Below are 21,947 nucleotides of genomic sequence, written 5' to 3'. Positions count from 1 at the left end.
TTCATTCACTCGGTTTTTGGCCCTATTACTATTTAAGTAGTTATGCAAAGTGCAACAGCCTCCACAGTGGAACAGCCCAGCCCAGAATGTCCTGTGCCCTGGGGGTGAGGATGCTCACGCTGAGTTCAAGACTCTGCTCCAAAATGGGGTTCCCAATATGGGTCTCCCACATCCCAGGCAAGTTCCCTCACCCCCGGAGAAAGGTTAAGAGGGGCAGACACTGTTAGGAAGCTGCCCTGAATGAAAAGTTTTCTACAACTTAAAACAGACTTTCCTGATTCATTAACAAATTCCCAAAGTGTTCGGAACCAACCCGAATCCCTGCTCTGAGTTTCCAGTTTGCTGCCAGCCAGAAACACGAACTTTTCACCCAACTCCACCCACAAGTGACCTGCAATAACACACAGACACAGCAACATCACAGAACCTGTAAACCCAGCACCAACATCTGCAAAATACACCCATCAGAAACAGATGAAATCCCAGACACTGACCCTGGGCCAGCCACTTGGCTCTGGGTGTGCCCTGCAGCCTCGGCTCGGGATGGGGTGGTTACCTCTTCTGAAGGCAGCGTGGGGTGTGGTTGGGGGTGTCTCTGCCTAGTGACTCCCACCATCTTCCACTGGCCTCTGTCTCTCAGGGTCCCACCATATCCCATGTGACATGAGGGGTCACCTGATACAGATCCTCCCTGTAACAGAATCCCTGCCCCACGATGGGGGAAGCCAGGAAAGATGGGAGCATAAATTATGCTCTAAGGAGCAAAGCTATGTGTGTGTGTGGGAGAACGCTGAGGTCAAACCTGGGGACAAAAAGGACGACCCCCCTAGGCCCTGCCTGGGCTACCCCCCATCCTGTTTCTTTCCTGCTCCTCTCTCCTCCCCTCATCCTGTTTCCATCCCCTGTTCTCCTCCCCCTCCCCATTTCTCCCGCTCTCCTCGGAACTGACGAGGTGCGAGCTGGAGGACTGTGTCAGGTTCTGGGTGTCATACTTTAGGAAAGATGGGGACAAATTGGAGAGAGTCCAGTGGAGAGCAACTAAAATGATCAAAGGCTTAGAAAACCTCATCTATGAGGAAAGATTTCAAAAAATTAGCATGTTTAGTCTTGAGAAAAGAAGACTGGGGGGGGACACCTGATAGTCTCCAGATTTGTTAAGGGCTCTTATGAAGAAGACAGTGATCAATTGTTCTCAGGACCTATGAAGGTAGGACTGGTCCTAATGGCCTTAATCTGTTTAGGTTCAATAGTAGGAAAAACTTTCTAACAATAAGGGTAGCTAAGCTCTTGCATAGGCTTCCAGGGGAGCTTCTGGAATCCCCATCATCAGAGGTTATTAAGAACAGGTTGGCAAACCCCCTGTCCGGGATGGTCTAGGTTTACTCTGTCCTGCCTCGCTGCAGGGGGCTGGACGTGATGATTTCTTGAGGTCCCTTCCAGCCCAATATTTCCATGATTCTCTGATTACCAACATTCCCACCCTCGTCGCACAGCAGTAACCTCTAGGAGGTCAACTCTACATAAACGTCATAGACTTTGAGAAGGCTTTTGACAGTATTCACAGGACCAGCCTATGGCACATTCTGTGGGCACATGGAATCCCTCTCCGTATAATCAATATAATCAAAAGCTTCTATTTCAACTTTATTTGCAGAGTTGATCACAGGAGCATGTGAGGGGTACATCATGTCTGCAATCCTCTTCAACACTGCCATTGACTGGGTAATGCAGCATACAACAGAAGACATGCCAAGAGGTTTTAAATGGACACCCTTCCCAATCCCTTGAAGACTTGGACTTCACAGATAATCTTGTTCTCCTATCACATACCCAACACCATATACAAGAAAAAACAACTCAGTTTTTGCATTCAGCCAGCAAAGTGGACTGAAAATCAACCGCAATAAGACAAATATCATGACTTTTAATATTGCCTCACCATCACCAGTACAGATAGAGGATTATGTTCTCACCAATGAAGAAACATTCACGTATTTGGCAGGACCATCAGCCAGGATGGTAGAACGAGCCAGGACATCCGGAACAAAATCAATAAAGCCAGAAACACCTTCAGGAGCTTAAATACAGTCTGGAAATCATCAAAATACAACACCAAAAGCAAACTGAAGATTTATCAGAGCTGCGTACTTTCAACATTACTTTATAGTGCAGAACGCTGGGGAATGAGAATGTCTGACATGTCCAAACTGTCTTCATTCCATACAACCTACCTCAGAAAAATCCTCCCTATCTTTTGGCTCAGAACAATCTCAGACCATCCTGCAGCCAAGAGGATCTGAGCACCATCATTACCAAGAGGCGTTGGAGATGGATTAGCCATGTGCTTCAGATGGGAACTGATTCTGTCACCAGAGTAGCAATTAGATGGACACCTGAAGGCAAGTGAAAATGAGGCTGCCCGAAAACAACATGGGGAAGAGCTGTGGAATCCGAGCTGAAAAACCTGGGGAGCAGCTTGGGAACCATTGCAAGACTTGCCAGAAACAGACAGGGGTGGAGGAGTTTTGTCACTGCCCTAAGCGCCAGAGGTGTAATGGGAACATGATGATGATCTAGGAGATCACAGAGACAAATGGATTTTCTTGTGGAAAATTTAGATGAATTTCCCTTGAAATTTTCAGTAATAAAAGTTTAAATTGTCATCAACAAATTGAAAACCTGAAAACTGGGAGGGAAATGTCAGTTTTGGCATCTGAAAATGGAAAATCATCCTTTCTGGTACCTATTGTGCTTTTGGTCTCAGAGGGACAGCCCCCACACCAGGACTTTGGGAGAGTTTAGATCCTAACTGTGTGGCCTGGGGCTGTCTCTATGATAGGCAGGGGCGGCTCCAGGCACCAGCGCACCAAGCACGTGCCTGGGGTGGCAAGATGCGGGGGGCGGCCTGCCGGTCGCCATGAGGGTGTCAGTCAGACTGCCTTCGGTGGCATGTCTGCGGGTGGTCCGCTGGTCCCGTGGCTTCAGCAGCAATTCGGCGGCGGGTACGCCGAAGGGGCTGGACCGGTGGACCTCATGCAGGCATGCTGCCGAAGGCTGTCTCACTGCAGTGCTTGGGCCGGCAAAATACATAGAGCCGCCCCTGATGAGAGGCCCAAACTAAAATCCCAAGTCCACACCCACAAACTTTGGGGAAGTTCATATTAGGAACCACAGCTGGAGCGAAACCTCAAAGCCCATCTCCAGTTGCTCTGTCCCAGTCCAGCATCTCCCTTCCCCCTGGTCCTCTCTTGCACTGATCAGACACAACCATCTTAGTGTTTAGAAATGTGAGCCGGTTTGGAGTCTTTAAACCGAGAGGGGACGTCTCTTTCTACAAGACATGCTCTAGCTCAGCCAGAAGTTAGCAGCTCAATGCAGAGATCCCTGGGGGAGGCTCTCAGGCTGGGCTGTGCAGATGCTGTGAATAGATGGTCCCATTGGTACCTTCTGGCCTTTAAATATATGACTATGAAAATAAACTGCCCTGGAAACCTTATGAGAACAGACTAAATGGAGAGAGAGAGAGAGAGAGAATGAGGCAGGTTAACGTGTGAGGACAAAAATAACACCATGTGAGTGGGTTATTCAATCCCACATCACAGCATGTGACACCCCCAACACCACTGGGCTGCTAGCTCGTGGTCAGGCTGGGGAGAGCTCACTGCTGGGAGGGGGAAGAGGTGTCTGCACGGGAGTCTCTGCAGATGCTGTGGGCGCTGTCGGCTCGTGCTGTGGTTTCCTTCCTGAGCGGCCGCACAGAGCAGCTGGACTGGGTGTGCAGAGAGTTCCCGAGCAGCAGCCAGTCGCTCTCTAGTCCTGCAGCATCTGGCTCCATCAATATCCCCTGCAGGGCAGGGGATAGGGGTCAAATTCTATTCTGGCTGGCCTGGGGTTTGGGCGATGGGAGGGAGACAGGATCTAGCCCAGAAGCAACAGCGGGTGGGACTGTCTGTGAGATCAATTAAATCCCCTGGGGCAGATTTCCCAGCTTGTGTGTCTGACATTTTCCCTGTTTCCCAGTTACGTCTCATACAGGCTCTTCCCCACGTTGGGTGAAATAGCCCAGGGTCATTGATCTTCTAGGCAGGTACCCGGTTGGTCATTGTCACCCAGCTTTTGGGAGGGTTGGGGGCTGAGGGGAGGAAGGATGATCTAGTGGTCAGGGCAGTGGACTGGCACTCAAGAGCCTTGGGTTCAACCCTTGACTCAGCTGCAGACTCTTGTGTGCCCTGTGCTCAGTCACAGTCTCTCTCTCTGTGCCTCAGTCTCCCCTTCTGTGAAATGAGGATGGACATCAGGAATGTCTGAGGATAAATCCCATTAATGATTGTGAGGAATCAGATACTTCAGTGACAGGGGATGTACAAGGAAATGGAAAGCATTGATGGGAAGAGCATTTTATGGCAGGACTTCTCTCTACCCAGTGAAACTTACCAGTATAATTAAATCACTATCGCTTTGCTGGTGTAACTCCCCTGGGGACAGTGTTATTGTGGATTGAGAGTCTTTGTCGGGTTCAATCATAGGCCTGGTCTACACTACGGGTTTAGGTCGACTTTAGCAGCGTTAAATCGAATTAAGCCTGGACACGTCCACACGACGAAACCCTTTCTTTCAACTTAAAGGGTCCTTTAAACCGGTTTCTTTACACCACCTCCGACAAGGGGATTAGCGATAAAACTGGCCTTTGCGGGTCGGAATTGGGGTAGTGTGGACGGATTTCGACGTTATTGGCCTCCGGGAGCTATCCCACAGTGCTTCATTGTGACCGCTCTGGACAGCACTCTCAACTCAGATGCACTGACCAGGTAGACAGGAAAAGACCCGCGAAGGTTTGAATTTCATTTCCTGTTTGCTCAGCATGGAGAGCACAGGTGACCACGCAGAGCTCATCAGCACAGGTAACCATGATGGAGTGCCAGGATCGCAAAAGAGCTCCAGCATGGACCGAACGGGAGGTACGGGATCTGCTCGCCATATGGGGAGATTCTAAGGCCAGAAGGGACCACTGTGATCACATAGTCTGTCCTCCTGTTTAACACAGGCCAGAGAACTGGCCCAAAATAATCCCTGTTTGAACCGGAGCATCTGTTTGAGAAAAACATCCACCCTTGATTTATAAATTGCCTGTAATGGAGAATCCACCACAGCCCTTGGTAAGTTTTTCCCATGGTTAATTATCCTCACAGTTATCATGCTGTATTCCCAGCGTCATAGAACCATAGACTCTCAGGGTTGGAAGGGACCTCAGGAGGTTCTAGTCCAACCCCCTGCTCAAAGCACGACCAATCCCCAACTAAATCATCCCAGACAGGGCTTTGTGAAGCCTTACCTTAAAAACCTCTAAGGAAGGAGATTCCACCACCTCCCTAGGTAACCTATTCCAGTGCTTCACCAACCCCCTGGTGAAAAAGTTTTTCCTAATATCCAACCCAAACCTCCCCACTGCAATGTTCAGCTTATAGTTAGTATTGCTTTCAAGACAAGATAAACCAGAAAAAGGATCTCTTATGCCAGACCCAGGTGTGCAGAGGGACTTACACTGGTGTAACTGGACAGTATAAATTCACCTCTTAGCTGATACCAGATAACTTCCTACTTTATATAGCTTCTGTGTGTGACCCCCCTTAAAAGTTAAAAACACTTTTTAATGTATTTAACACCATTATAAATGCTGGATGCAAAGCTGGGTTTTGGGTGGAGGTTGACAGCTCATGACCCTCCATGTAATAACCTCGTGAACCCCTGAGGGTCCCAACCCCCAGTTTGAGAACCCCTGCTATAGCAGCAGGGGTTGTGTTTCAGGGCTAGGTGCTGGGTCAAGTCCAACTGCTTTGGGAACATGTCAGGGTGCCCACAGCTTTCACACAGCTGCCTCTATTGCCTCAGCAGGAAATGATCAATGTTCACCCCGCCGGGAATGTTGGGGCAGCTGAGAACTGGACTGGCTGCTCAGCGTCTGCGCAGTGTGGTTGTGCCAGAGGAGCTTTATCACAAAATCCCCACAACAACTGGCACTGATCGTCCTTGATTGCAGTCTCACCCGAGGGACAAGGATAGACTGGGTTGTGGGGACTTATCCCCTCGCAACTCTACAGCTTCTGGACAAACCTTCCAACAGGGCCACTGATTTTGGGAGCCCAACATGAGACAGCTTATGGGGTGACAGACTGCACTGAGCCCCCACCTGCTGGAAATCAGCCCCTTGAAGATGTCTTAAATCGGGCTCCCAAAATCACTAACTGTTTTTGAAACTCTTGGTCTCTGTGCTTAATGATGAGATGAACCAAGCACGGTATTTAAAAATAATATTGTATCTATCTACCCCCATATACATCCTCTGACTACCTCTCTGTCTCTCTATCCATAGATCTATCTATAAGTCTCTCTCTCTATCACAGGCTCTTTGCACCTGATTCCTTTCAAGTCTCTGTTAAAGCACTAGCATAGAGAGGAGACTTGGTCATTTCTTCCCTGTGAGGCGCCGTCTCTCTGCTCCTTTCATGGTCTGTGCAGTGAGGCAGCTACAGGGTCTGTGCAGCAGGGGGAACTCACTCTGCAGATGCTCTTGCTTCATTTATCAGCTGCATTTGCAGCTCAGGGGCGTAGGGGGTGGGGTGAGTTCCCCTTCATCACATGTTCCCCTTATGTGCTGTTCATGATCCCGTCATCAATCTTCCCTTCGCCCGCCCATGGTGGAGATTTTGCCTGTTCCTGCAGATGGGATGGGCTGGGCTGGGTTCTCTTACTGACCCTCTTACACAACGGGCTGATCACCAGGCCAGTGAAGTCAGTGGAGTCTTTCCATTGACACCAAGGTGTGACAAAGTGGGGGATTTTCTTGTGTTTTCCTTGTTTTTCCAATGGTTTGCATGCAGAGGGGGTGGGATGCAGTTTTCCTGGGTGTTACTGGTTTAATGAGGTGAGGGGAGAGGGAGTCTGTTTTTACAGAGGACCGGAGAGGGAACTTGGGACCCCAGCCAATGGCCTGGAAGACGGATACCCCAGGGACTGGTGACCTGAGGACCCGAGGACCCAGCTCAGGAGTTGCAGTGGTTCTGGCCAGTGGGAGGACAATGGGCCACCTTTTCCAGAGGCAGATGTTGAGAAATCGGGCGAGGAGGCTACGGCAGCGCGATGAGGACATGAAGTCTGAGAGTGGCACAGACCTGTCACAAAGCACGGGACCCCGCGCCGTGGACATCATGGTGGCAATGGGTCATGTTGATGCTGTGGAACGGCGATTCTGGGCACGTGAAACAAGCACTGACTGGTGGGACTGCATCGTGCTGCAAGTCTGGGATGAATCCCAGTGGCTGAGAAACTTTCGCATGCGGAAGGGAACTTTCCTTGAACTTTGTGAGTTGCTGTCCCCTGCCCTGAAGTGCAAGGACACCCGGATGCGAGCAGCCCTGACTGTCCAGAAGCGAGTGGCCATAGCCCTCTGGAAACTTGCCACGCCAGACAGCTACCGGTCAGTCGCGAACCACTTTGGCATGGGCAAATCTACCATGAGGGTTGTTGTGATGCAAGTAGCCAAGGCAATCGTTGATGTACAGCTGTCAAAGGTAGTGACACTGGGAAACGTGGAGGTGATCATAGGTGGCTTCGCAGCGATGGGATTCCCAAACTGCGGTGGGGCCATAGATGGAACTCACATCCCTATCCTGGGACCGGACCACCAAGCCAGCCAGTACATTAATCGAAAGGGCTACTTTTCCATGGTGCTGCAAGCACTGGTGGACCACAGGGGACGTTTTACCAACATCTACGTCGGATAGAATCATAGAATCATAGAATATCAGAGTTGGAAGGGACCTCAAGAGGTCATCTAGTCCAACCCCCTGCTCAAAGCAGGACCAATTCCCAGCTAAATCATCCCAGCCAGGGCTTTGTCAAGCCGGGCCTTAAAAACCTCCAAGGAAGGAGACTCCACCACCTCCCTAGGTAACACATTCCAGTGTTTTACCACCCTCCTAGTGAAATAGTTTTTCCTGATATCCATCCTGGACCTCCCCCACTGCAACTTGAGACCATTGCTCCTTGTTCTGTCATCTGCCACCACTGAGAACAGCCGAGCTCCATCCTCTTTGGAACCCCCCTTCAGGTAGTTGAAGGCTGCTATCAAATCCCCCCTCATTCTTCTCTTCTGGAGACTAAACAATCCCAGTTCCCTCAGCCTCTCCTCATAAGTCATGTGCTCCAGACCCCTAATCATTTTTGTTGCCCTCCGCTGGACTCTTTCCAATTTTTCCACATCCTTCTTGTAGTGTGGGGCCCAAAACTGGACACAGTATTCCAGATGAGGCCTCACCAATGTCGAATAAAGGGGAACGATCACGTTCCTCGATCTGCTGGCAACGCCCCTACTTATACAGCCCAAAATGCCGTTAGCCTTCTTGGCAACAAGAGCACACTGTTGACTCATATCCAGCTTCTCGTCCACTGTGACCCCTAGGTCCTTTTCTGCAGAACTGCTACCTAGCCATTCGGTCCCTAGTCTGTAGCAGTGCATGGGATTCTTCCGTCCTAAGTGCAGGACTCTGCACTTGTCCTTGTTGAACCTCATCAGGTTTTTTTCGGCCCAATCCTCTAATTTGTCTACGTCCCTCTGTATCCGATCCCTACCCTCTAGTGTATCTACCACGCCTCCTAGTTTAGTGTCATCTGCAAACTTGCTGAGAGTGCAGTCCACACCATCCTCCAGATCATTAATAAAGATATTAAACAAAACCGGCCCCAGGACCGACCCTTGGGGCACTCCGCTTGAAACCGGCTGCCAACTAGACATGGAGCCATTGATCACTACCTGTTGAGCACGACGATCTAGCCAGCTTTCTATCCACCTTACAGTCCATTCATCCAGCCCATACTTCTTTAACTTGGTGGCAAGAATACTGTGGGAGACCGTATCAAAAGCTTTGCTAAAGTCAAGGAATAACACATCCACTGCTTTCCCCTCATCCACAGAGCCAGTTATCTCATCATAGAAGGCAATTAGGTTAGTCAGGCACGACTTCCCCTTCGTGAATCCATGCTGACTGTTCCTGATCACTTTCCTCTCCTCTAAGTGTTTCATAATTGATTCCTTGAGGACCTGCTCCATGATTTTTCCAGGGACTGAGGTGAGGCTGACTGGCCTGTAGTTCCCCGGATCCTCCTTCTTCCCTTTTTTAAAGATGGGCACTACATTAGCCTTTTTCCAGTCATCTGGGACCTCGCCTGATCGCCATGAGTTTTCAAAAATAATGGCTAATGGCTCTGCAATCTCACCCGCCAACTCCTTTAGCACCCTCGGATGCAGCGCATCCGGCCCCATGGACTTGTGCACGTCCAGTTTTTCCAAATAGTCCCGAACCACTTCTTTCTCCACAGAGGGTTGGTCACCTTCTCCCCATGCTGTACTGCCCAGTGCAGCAATCTGGGAGCTGACCTTGTGCGTGAAGACAGAGGCAAAAAAATCATTGAGTACATTAGCTTTTTCCACATCCTCGGTCACTAGGTTGCCTCCCTCATTCAGTAAGGGGCCCACACTTTCCTTGATTTTCTTCTTGTTGCTAACATACCTGAAGAAACCCTTCTTGTTACTCTTAACATCTCTTGCTAACTGCAACTCCAAGTGTGATTTGGCCTTCCTGATTTCACTCCTGCACGCCTGAGCAATATTTTTATACTCCTCCCTGGTCATTTGTCCAATCTTCCACTTCTTGTAAGCTTCTTTTTTGAGTTTAAGATCAGCAAGGATTTCACTGTTTAGCCAAGCTGGTCGCCTGCCATATTTACTATTCTTTCTACACATCGGGATGGTTTGTTCCTGCAACCTCAATAAGGATTCTTTAAAATACAGCCAGCTCTCCTGGACCCCTTTGCCCTTCAAGGATGTCCGGGCAAGGTTCATGACGCTCGTGTTTTCAGGAGTGCTGGTCTGTTTAGACGGCTGCAGGAGGGTACTTACTTCCCGGACCACAAAATAACTGTTGGGGATGTCGAAATGCCTATAGTCATCCTCGGGGACCCAGCCTACCCGCTAATGCCCTGGCTCATGAAGCCCTATACAGGCACCCTGGACAGTGAAAAGGAACTCTTCAACTACCGGCTAAGCAAGTGCAGAATGGTGGTGGAGTGTGCTTTTGGACGTCTCAAGGGGAGATGGAGAAGCGTATTGACTCGCTCCGATCTCAGCGAAACCAATATCCCCATTGTTATTGCAGCTTGCTGTGTGCTCCACAATCTCTGTGAGAGCAAGGGGGAGACCTTTATGGCGGGGTGGGAGGTTGAGGCAAATTGCCTGGCTGCTGATTACGCCCAGCCAGACAGCCGTGCGATTAGAAGAGCCCAGCGGGACGCGCTGTGCATCCGGGAGGCTTTGAAAGCTAGGTTCCTCAGTGAGCAGGGTAACCTGTGACAATTTTGTTGGTTTACAGAGAAGCTGAACCTGCCCCCGTTTCTTTACCCAGTGACTGTTCACTATCCTCTCCAGTTACATACCCCCTTCACCCCGTTCACCCCCTTCCAACCCACGTTTAAAAATAAAATCACTGAAAATTTGTTAATGAACAACGTTTTATTTATTACTGTTTTTGCGGGAAAGTGTTGAAACTGGGACGCAGACTGTGGTGGGGAGCGGGTGTAGTGTACTCATGCAAAGGACGCTTCTAAACTTGAGGAATGCCAGGCTCCTGCTTCTACAGTGGTCCGCACTGGCGGACTGATTGTTTGAACGGAGCCTGCCACCCCTCCTGTTCGGGACTCTGTGTGTGGGGGCTATGTGACTTTGTGGCAGGGGGAGGACAGTTACAGATTCCCTGCTGCGTGGCTCTGTGATCCAGGATAAGGACCGCTGCATAAGATCTGTAACCGCCCTCCCCCGCCACAAAGTCACATACCGCCCCCCCCAGACAATGAAAACCACCTCCCAGACTGACCAGGGTGCCTAGTGACTGCACTGTGTGTGTGACCTGCTGCTGAACCTGCCCCCGTGTCTGTACCAACCACCCTTCCCCCCCTTAAAACAGACTGTCCTCTAAAAAAACATGATGGAAACAGCAATTAACAGAAACGTATTTTTTATTAGCAAATGGACAATGAAACTGGGATGGGGGCTTGGGTGATGCAGGAAGGAAAGGAATTATCAAATTTTGGGGAATGACAGCCTCCTTCCACTTGAGCAGTCTGCAGGGGTAGAGTGACAGTTTTCACGGGCTCTGCAGCTCCTCCTTCTTGGTACTTTCGGTGAGGGGGGTATGGGACTTTGTGGCGGGGGACGGTGGTTACACATAGACTGCAGCGGGGCTCTGTCCTCCTGCCTCCGGTCCTGCAGAACATCCACAGGGCGCCGGAGCGTGTCCGTTTGCTCCCTCATTAGTCCAAGCAGTGTTTGAGTCGCCTGCTGGTCTTCCTGCCGCCACCTCTCCTCCCGTTCGCTGTGTGCTCGCTGGTATTGGGACATGTTCTCCCTCCACTGACTCTGCAGGGTTGCCTCGGCTCGGGAGCAGCCCATAAGTTCTGAGAACATGTCGTCCTGTGTCCTTTTACGTCTACGCCTAATCTGCGACAGCCTCTGGGAGTCTGATGACAGGGTAGGTCGGGAGACAGCCACAGCTGTGGGATGGGAAAAAGGGAGTGAATTCCTCAGAAAGATAAATTTTTGGGTGAACAAAGAAAATAGTCTTTCTCTGTGAAAAAGACCATTCACAGCACCTATCACATGCGCACTCAGGACAAGGTCGAATTTTCGGCCTTCGCATTCAGTCTCTGGGGTCCTGCAGTGCAGATCACAGAATCGGAACAGCACAGCAGAATTTGGGTAGCGGGCTGACATGGTAAGCCGTAGACTTGTGGCAGCTTAAAACTTTAATAATAGCACTGCCCTACTTTCACGTTCAAAGCAATGCTCCTACCGTTGGCCAGTTCCTGCTGCCAGCAATCCGGCAAGCATGAACTCTGCCCCTGTCCCACCCCCCCGCGGCTGTCCCCGGGAAAGATCCCGCTATGCTGCCCCTCTCCCGCCTCCACCGCATGGCTGTAAACCGGCGGTTACAGTTCTGTAAAGGAACAGGGAAGCAGTCCCAATACTAACATTGCCCTAATTCAAAGCAGGTGACCATCAGCGACATCACTCTGATGCGTATTTCTGACAGCGAGAAAGAACGCATGCTTCGGGAAAGCCTCCAAAGACCAGGGCCATATGCCGCCATGCTGTGCAAGGCAATGATACCGGAGTACTTGATGGTAGCCTGGCGCGGAAACGTTTCATACTACGGAGGACACAACAAGGCCGCTCTCCCAAGGAACCTCATGCAAAGGCTTTCCAATTACCTCCAGGAGAGCTTCATGGAGATGTCCCATGAGGATTTCTGCTCTATCCCCGGACATATTGACCGAATTTTACTGTAGCTGCACTGGCAAGGGCTAAACAGTACAGCGCCTAGGGCAAACCAATCAAGATTTACCGGATTTTTTTGCAGCAGTTGCACTGCCAAAGACTAGAACTTTAAGTGCCTAGGACAATCTAATCATGAAAAAGCCACAGTTAATATTAATATTCTTTTATAAATAAATGTTTACATGTTTAAACCACTTATCGGCTGATCCTTCCCCTGATTCTGCGTCCGGGTTAACGCCTGGGGACGGTTGGTACGGGATCTCTGTGAGGGTGATGAAGAGATCCTGGTTGTCTGGGAAATCAGCGTTGTAAGCGCTGTCGACTGCCTCGTCCTCCTCATCTCCTTCCTCTTCTTCCCCGTTCACTACCATCTCAGAGGAAGCGGGCGTGGACAATATCCCGTCCTCAGAGTCCACGGTCAGTGGTGGGGTAGTGGTGGCGGCCGCACCGAGGATGGAATGCAGTGCCTCGTAGAAACGGCATGTCTGCGGCTGGGATCCGGAGCGTCCGTTTGCCTCTTTGGTCTTCTGGTAGCCTGGTCTCAGCTCCTTGATTTTCACGCGGCACTGCGTTGCATCCCGGCTGTATCCTCTCTCTGTCATTGCTTTGGAGATCTTCTCGTAGATCTTTGCATTCCGTCTTTTCGATCGCAGCTCTGAAAGCACAGACTCATCGCCCCACACAGCGATCAGATCCAAGACTTCCCGATCAGTCCATGCCGGGGCCCTCTTTCTATTCTGAGATTGCATGGCCATCTCTGCTGGAGAGCTCTGCATCATTGCCAGTGCTGCTGAGCTCGCCACGATGTCCAAACAGGAAATGAGATTCAACCTGCCCAGACAGGAAAAGGAATTCAAATTTTCCCGGGGCTTTTCCTGAGGGCTGGTCAGAGCATCTGAGCTCTGACTGCTGTCCAGAGCGTCAACAGAGTGGTGCACTGTGGGATAGCTCCCGGAGCTATTAGCATCGATTTCCATCCACACCTACCCTAATTCGACATGGCCATGTCGAATTTAGCACTACTCCCCTCGTTGGGGAGGAGTACAGAAGTCGAATTTAGGAGACCTCTATGTCGAACTAAATAGCTTTGTTGTGTGGACGGGTGCAGAGTTAATTCGATGTAGCGCTGCTAAATTCGAAATAACCTGCTAGTGTAGACCAGGCCTTAGTGTAAGCGGGGGAATGGTCCCGCTATTGTGGGGAACTTTCCTGGCTTCTGCACTACCCCGGTGAAGTGGGCTAGCGAAAGGATCTGAGTCCTCGCTCCCACTTCCTTTACCCAGAGGCCTCCCTGCCCTTGAGGCTTCCCCTTCCACGCTCCTGTGTGGCAGAGTCCTCATAACCCCGACAAGGCTGGGCCCAGGATTCCTGGGGGGCTCAACCCCCAACCCTGCTGTGGTCATCTAGGACAGGGGCTAGGGTGTCCCCACTCCGGGGTACTCTCTCTCCACTGGGCACCTCCCTGACCCACGGATTATTTCATCCAATTTAAAGCAAATACAAATTGTTTACTTAACAATTAATTTAAAGAAAAGAATAAGGAAAAATGGGAACGATTAAAGGAAACACATCACCTCGCTCTGTGGCAGGGAACATCACAAACAGTGTCTCTGGACATGAAGGCACTTCACAGTCTGTTCCTTGTAGGTCTCCAGGTCTCCTTCTCAGGCCCTGGCTGTGCTGCAGGGATGCTGCGGGTTGGACACTTGCGATGGTGGTGGCCACTCACCTCCAGGCTTTGGGTGGTGGGACCCTTCTTCCCAACGTCAGCCCCCCCTTTGGGTTAAGATCCCCCTCCCAGTCTGCCCTGCAAGGACCCTTGGCTGGGGATGTCTTTCTGCACTGGGCCCTTTGCCCAAGGTCCCCCCTTGGCTGGCCCCAGTTGCTCACCACACCTGGCTCTGTGGCTGCAGCTCTGCTCCCAGCACAGGATCTGCTCTCCCTGGGCTGTGTCTCTGGCTTTGCGGCTGCTTTTCTGACCGCTCTATCTGCCCCAGGCAATTCTAACTCACACACAGGACAGGACCAACCCTGGCCTCCTGACTCCCTGATTAGCCTGCCCACCCTGTCAATCAGGCTGACCTGGAGCATTGGCCTCTCCCCATTGTTCCTGGGGACTGTCAGTCTCAGGGTTCTGATTTCCCATCAACCCCTCCCCTTTTAGTGCTGGGAGCAGCCAACCAAAACACCCCCACTGAGTGTTAGTAAGGGGGCAACAGTTCCCTTACATTTGCATGGATCTGCTCCCTCAGCTGCTTCTCTCTGGCTCCGGTTGGTGCAGCCCTGCTCCCAGCTCAGCTTGGGCTCCTGCTCTCTCCTTAGCTCTGCCCCACCCTGACCCAGGGCAGCTCCAGCTCACATGGAGGATAGGATCCCTCCTTGCCTCCTGACTCCCTCATTAGCCTGCCTGCCCTGTCAATCAGGCTGACCTGGAGTGTTGGCCTCTCCCCACTGCCTCTGGGGACTGTCAATCTCAGGGTCCTCATTTTCCATTGACCCTTCCCCTTGGTACTGGGAGCTACCTAACCAAAAACCCACATGAGTTTTAGTAAGGGGCCAACAGTCCATTACATTTCTATCCCACATGTTTCTTTGGCTTTTTCCCTGGTCCCCCACTTGCTTAGTTACACTGATTCCAGCTCCTCACCTGCTCGGGTCACTTCTGGATGCTTTTTCTCAACTGCCTTGTGTTCTTCCTTCCCTGGCAGTGGGGGGTGACTTGAGAGGGAAGCAGGATGGGGGAAGGGACCTGGTGCTGGTCTATCAGCAGGGTCAGCAGACTCCTCAGGAGCACAGAATGGGGAGCAGGGGCAGCCAGGGCAGAGCCTGCAGAAGTGGCTGGAGCTGGGTGTGGAGGATGGGGTAGGTGGAGACTAAGCAGGTGGGGAAGCCAGTGTAGTTCCATGTTCAGTGTTCTCTGGGGGTGAAATTCACGCCTGTGCAGAGTGCCGAGCACAAGGCCCAGACCCCATTTATGGCCCCTTAAGTCCAGAAGGTAAATTTGCCCCTGAGGGAGCTGGGTCCTTCTCACCAGGGACTGGAGGGTGGAGGGAAAAGATTCAGGCTCATCCAACATCCCAGCTCCCGCACCCCACCCCCGCCCCCAATCACCCAGTGACTTTTCACCCTGGCCCAGCTGTGCCTTTAGCCAGGGGCTGTCTCGATCCCCAGGCAGAGAGATGGGACGGGAGTTGTTTCCTCAGTGATATGTTTAGTCTCAACTGAGCAAACCAGGCCCCTTCGGTTCTCAATCTTGCAGCCCTAAATAGAGACGCTGTGGCCGGAGCACGGAAGGTGGGTGGTGCAGGGCAGGAAACTGGGAGCAATGATGATTATCAGACCCAGGAAGGAGAAACAGTAGGTCAGAGAGAGGCTGCAGTGTCTCTGCTGCTGAGCCCTGCAGACCCCAGAGGGCCTGTGTTCAGGGAGAGGGGCTGGCTGGAGTATCCAACGTGGGGGAGCAGACGGGGGCAAATTGGAGCAGAGAGAGAGACTGGAGCTCCCCTTCTGCTGAAGTCAGACAGAGCAGAGGCGGCAGGTGGGAGCAGGGAGCGACTGAGGATTGTCCCCTCCCAACCTCATCAGAAATAGAAGCTGCTGGGCTGTTTCCATCTCAATCGGCTCCCACCACTGCCCTGATGATCCTGCCTCTGTGCCTCTTGCTGCCCGGTGAGTATGTGGGAATCCTGCGCTAATTCGTAGCAGGTTGGGGGGAAAGAAAACTGAGAGCAGCCCCTGGCCCAGACTGTTGGCAAATCCCCTTTAGTGGGAGAGAAATGGGAACCAGTGTAAACACTGAGTGTGAGAGCTACTGGGCCAGATCCCCAGTTGGTGTAAATCACTGTAGCTCCATTGGAGTCAATTCTGGTTTACGCCAGCTGAGGATCTGGCCCTCTAGAGAGCTGAAGGGAAAGGCGGTTCCCAGCTCAGCCAAGGTCTGTGAGCGCGAGGAAGCTGCCCTGCCCCAGATCTAACGTCCTGCCTGGTTTGCTTCTTCAGCAACACACAAATCAGGAATTTTCTCCTATTAAAGGCAGTTTTTGTCTCTGAAGAGGGACCTCAGACAAGGGGGAGATTTTATCTCCAGCACTAACCACACGGCACCTTTCTGTTCCCAGCGCTGAGTCCCAGCAGCCAGGAGATCTGCTCAGCTCCCGGTGAGTCCCTCTGTCCGTCTGTCCCCAATCTGCCCATGGCATTTACCCCTCCCTGTCCAGGCGTCCAGCCACCACCCATTGGGCTGCTCCCTGGTCACTGTGATGTCAGCAGAAATGGTACGGGAAGGCAGATGGGGCTTTGTGGGATCTGACCAGGACGAGCAGATCTCCTGGTCGACCCCTCCCTGTCCTGCTACTTCTCAGCTCTGCTCTGACCTGGGGCCACTGTGACATCCACAGCCTGTCCCACTCCCAGGGCACTGGCGCTGGGAAGCAGAGAACCCCACGGCTCTGATCTCAAGGGATTTACCTTCCCACGCATGGGCTTCCCTTGAGGCTGCAGGTCTCTCCCCTGGAGCTAACTCCCCACATGGACTCAGCCTGCACCTCGTCCTTAAATATCAGCAGCACCATTAATAGTCAGCCCTGGGCGGGCAGGTGGCTCTCAAGAGGGTACGGACAGAAGAGAACATTATATAACCCAGGCTGAGTTCGTGTATAACCTAGGCCAGGAAGCCACGCCCAGCGACCTTGTGTCCAGCCCAGCAGGGGCTGGTGGAGCTGTTTCTTTGATGGCTGCGTGGGGAAGGCAGCAGCAGGGCGCACTGCTGTGGTGGGGAAGGTGTTGGGCAGATATTGACCTACCCAGCGGCAGCAGCAATTCCCCTGCGAGTTCAGAGCTGGGTCCCATCGCCCTCGCGATTCCCAGGGAAGGGGGATCCGCTCCCTGCAGAAACTCTAGGACCTTCCCTTAACCTGGGTCTGTTGGGGGGTTGAGGGGCAGGAGGGTCACAAGGACAGGGACGATGCTAGAGCAGACATCGGAGGGGTTAGGAACTGGATACAGCTCCTTGGCTGTCAACTTGTGAGCTCCCAGGGGCAGCGACTGGCCTTCATTGCATGGGCTGAGGGGACAGGCCGAGGTGTTGGCCAGGCCCTAGACAGCCCCCAGTGGCCAGGGGCGGCCTTGCTGAGGGGTCGCCTCTCTCCCGGCTATACTGCTCCAGCTGGGGGTGCGGGCTGTGTGCACTGGGGGCTCTTATTCTAGGAAAGTGAACAGCTCCAGACACTGTGATCCCAGCCCAGCTGAGCCTCCAGTCTCTTCCATAACCCAAATGATCCCAGGGAATAAAGCTTCTGGTCACCAGAGAGAGATTTTCCCCCCATCTGCCCAACTGGGCTGGAATCAGAGCGTCCATCTGAGATGTGGCACAGACCCACCCGCCATTTACCTCCTGCCCCATAAACAGGGCTGGGCGCCACCAATGCCCCACTGACAGCTCTGACCCATTCCCCTTCCCAGGCACTCTCCCTGCTCCCACCCTCTACCTGAGCCAGACGTCCACCCAGCCAGGGGACTCTGTGCAGCTCCAGTGCTTCATGTTGTCCCAGTTCGTGGCCACCCGCATCATCTTCTGCAAGGAGGGGGAGGAGTTTTCGTCTCAGCGGGGTTCAGAGAAGGCCACCTACGACTATGACCACGGGGTGTCCAGAGACAGCTCTGGGAATTACACCTGTGGGTATGAGATCAAGGACAGTAACAACCAGGTGACCAGATCCCAGCTCAGCCCTGCCCAGCGCCTAAGCGTCACCGGTAAGAGTGTGTGTGTCTGTGTCTGTGTCCAAGTTCAGCCCTGCCAAGCAACTCAGCATCAGACCAAATGGTGGGGTGAATGGCAGAGCGATAACAACAATTCAATAAGAAAACCCTGAAAATCCAAATGCTGAAATTCATCAAAATCTGAAACAAAAAATTTCTAACAAAACAGCTTTGTTCATAATTTGACACAGGGAACCCCGCCCCCCATTTTCACCCATCTCAGCTCAGACGGCCCAACCCAGACAGGTGGGGGATGGGGACATCATAGAAATGTCGGCCTGGAAGGAACCTCAAGATGTCATCAAGTCCAGCCCCCTGCAGTGAGGCAGGACCAAGTAAACCTGGACCATCCCTGATAGGAGTTTGTCCAACCTGTTTTATAAACCTCGAATAACAGGGATTTCGCAATCTCCCTTGGAAGCCTATTCCAGAGCGTTACTATCCCATAGGTAGAAAGCTTTTTCTATTGTCTAAGCTAATCCTCCCTTGCTGCAGATTAAACCCATTACTTCTTGTCCTACCTTCAGAGGGCATGGAGAACAATTGATCCCCGTCCTCATTATAACAGCCCTGAACATATTTGGAGACTGTTATCAGATTCCCCTCTGAGGCTTCTTTTCTCAAGTCCAAACATGCCCAGTGTTTTTAACTTTTCCTCCTAGGTCAGGTTTTCTAAATCTTTAATCAGTTTTGTTGTTCTCCTCTCCAGTTTGTCCACAACTTTCCTAAAGTGTCACACCCAGAACTGGACCCTGTACTACAGCTGAGGCCTCACCAATGCGGAGCAGAGCGGAACAATGACCTCCCATGTCTTACATACAGTGTTAGCCCTTTTCACAACTACCTCGCACTGCTGACTCAGATTCAGTTTCTGATCCACTCTAACCCCAGGCCCCTTTCAGCAGCACGGCCACCAGCCAGTTATTGCCCCTGGTGTAGTTGTGTTAGGGCAGCGTATGGGCCTGGAGTGGGTCCATGCTCTGCTCTGATCTCTTGTGTATTTATTGCCTAGGTGATGACTCCAGCAGTGGCAGTGTCGGCGGTTCCTCCCCCACAGCAGGTAAATGCTTCCGATGGGTGAGAGTTTCATCTGGAGCTCACTGACCCCCCTCTACTAAACCGGCAGTCAGTGAATTATTTCCTCCCTTTGCACTCACTGTATTTGGTGTTGTTCTGGAAGCAGGCACCAGATGCATCATCACACCTGGGCTCACAAGTTCTGTCTCTCTGTGTAATTAGTTATTTATGCTCTGTGCTCCAGTCCTGGAACAGAGGTGTCACAAACAGCATGTAGGCAAACCCTCTTTCAGGAATCTCAGCCCAGCACCGGTGCCCAGTTCCCAGGCAGCAACCGTGTTCCAAGAACTGACTTTAGCAGAGTCCAAACCTGCCCTCCAGCTCCCCGCAAAGTGCCTGCATCAACAGACCAACACCCAAACAGCATGCCTGCAAAGGCTGTGTGCACAGCTCGCACTGCAAGGAGAAGATGGTGTCAGACTTTGTGTAACAGCGCCACCTAGTGACTTCTGCTAGAGCAACACGAATGTTATCTGTGCCTGTAGAGCTCCTGGGGACACGGCATTTCTGTCCTGTGAGAAATTCTGACCTTTCACATTTTATTTTCATCCTAAATCAGGATGAAAAGTCAAAATTTCAGATTTTGCATGGAACAGAAATTCAGCAACATTTTGATTCTGAAAAGACTGAAGAGCCTTGTCGAAAGGTTTTGATTTTGAAGAAACAGTATTTTCTGATGGAAAACTCTTCCACTGGGTATTTTTCGACAAGCTCTGCACACATCTCTGCATGCTGTACAGATCTCTGGCCCTCACTCAGGAAAGCTCTCAAGCATGTGTTCCAGTTCAAACCTTTCGAGGACAGCACCTATGTAGGTGCTTAATTTTAAGCACTTGCTACAGTCCCATTGCTGGACCTAAAATGGCTGTTTGAAGTTAAGTTTGTACCTTGGTCCTGCCCTGAATCGTGATGCTTCCCTGAAGCAGGGCAGTTCCCACACCAATGTTTCCTGCCTTGAGGAGCTCACCCTGAGAGCTGAGGGAAAATCCAGGTTTGTTGCCACAAAAAATTGTTATGAAAGATTTCAGTGTTTTGATCAAAAAATATTCATAAAACTCAACAACAATTTTTCATTTGGCCTCATTTTGAGTTGACAGTTTCCTTTTTTGGGGAGGGGTGGCTGGTTTGGAACCAAAATGAGACACAACTGTCAGTTAGAAACACAGAGAGTTTCACTTTGTTTAGTTTCAAAGTAAATGGAGATTTTCCTTCCATTTGTGGATTTTGAAAACCAAAATGAAACAAAATTGTCAATTCAAAGCCAAACAAAATGTTTTCTTTCATTTCAAAATTATTTTTGTGGAAAAATTAAGAAGGTCCTTGCACATAAATTGTTTGGGGAAAGATTCTGATTTCAGTTAAAATATGTTTAGATTAAAAAAAAAGTTTGGGGAAAAAAATTGTGGAAAAACTTCAATGAACTTTACTCACAAAGAACAGCCAATAACTCACCCTGCAGATAACCGTGGGGTCAGCTCCCTCTGTATGGTCATGAGGACATGAGGGGTCACTTTCCACGGAACTCACGAGCTCCAGCCCGTGGGGACTTGCCGGTGGCTGCTTGGAGAGGCCATTCACATCGAGGTTCTTTCCTAGGGCTGGATCTGAAGCTCCTGTTGGGAATTACAATCCCTGTCGTCGTGGTTCTCGCTGTGGTGCTTTATCTGCTTGGAAAGAAAGGTGGGTATGACAGTGAGGCCAAGCAGTGTTAGCAAATGTATAGACAGACGTGTCAGAGACACCCACTTCGATCCCCAGTGTGTCTGGGATGGGGGGAGAGAGATTAAAGACACAGTGAAATTGATCATTTTGGGGGTGGAAGTTGGCTGGGGAGAAAGATCAAAGAGATGATGAAAGGGATTATCGTGATTAATTACAGGCAAGTCGCATCTTAGGCACATTTAACATGCGCGAATTCAGCTTTGCACGGTCTGCAAAAATGGGGAAAAAAAAGAAAAACAACAATATAAAAACTGCATCTGTAGTGCGGGCTATTCTGCCCGCCATTGAACTCAATGAGTGTTTCACTATACGCGGTTTTCGCTTTACACGCTAAACGCGGAACGGAACCCCCGCATAAGATGAGACTTGCCTGTATTTGTATTGCAGTAGTGTAACACCAACAGACCTTGGTTGTTGGCAGGCAGGATGGAACCTGGGATTTCTGGAGTTTAGTGCATGAGCCTCTACCACATGAGCTAAATGCCAGCTGGCTGTTAGCTAAGGCTGTAGAGCAAACTCATTTTATCTCTCTCTCTCAGTGATCTTGGTGCCACTAGATGGGACAGAACACCACACCCAGAAGGTGTGTGGGTTACAGTAGCACCCTGGAGTCCCAGTCAGGGATCAGAGCCCCATTGTGCTAGGTGCTGTACAGATCAGTAATGAAGGGGACAGTCCCTGCCCAATAGATGGTCACAATCTGGGGCTCAGCTAGGGGCATGTGTCTCAATGAAATATCAACACAGAGATACTAAACTTCAGGAAGGCAACCCCTAGTCAGGAAGGGCCCTTACATATGTCACTCAATTTCTCTCTCTTTGCTCACGAGGAAACATGGCCATATCTCTGATGACATTGTCTCACTGCTTCCAGTTGTGTCTCTACCAAGGGATCAAAGGTAGGAGGAGATTTATTCCCTCTCCCGTCTCGTTTTCTTTCTGGGTCTGTTCTCTCCAGGTCAAGTAAGGGCCAGCAGCCGCTCCAGGGTCCAAGTGGAGCTCAGCCC

Source organism: Malaclemys terrapin, chromosome 20, assembly GCF_027887155.1.
Source record: "Malaclemys terrapin pileata isolate rMalTer1 chromosome 20, rMalTer1.hap1, whole genome shotgun sequence".
NCBI classification, from domain to species: domain Eukaryota; kingdom Metazoa; phylum Chordata; order Testudines; family Emydidae; genus Malaclemys; species Malaclemys terrapin.
Note: the sequence above shows the minus strand (reverse complement) of the source record.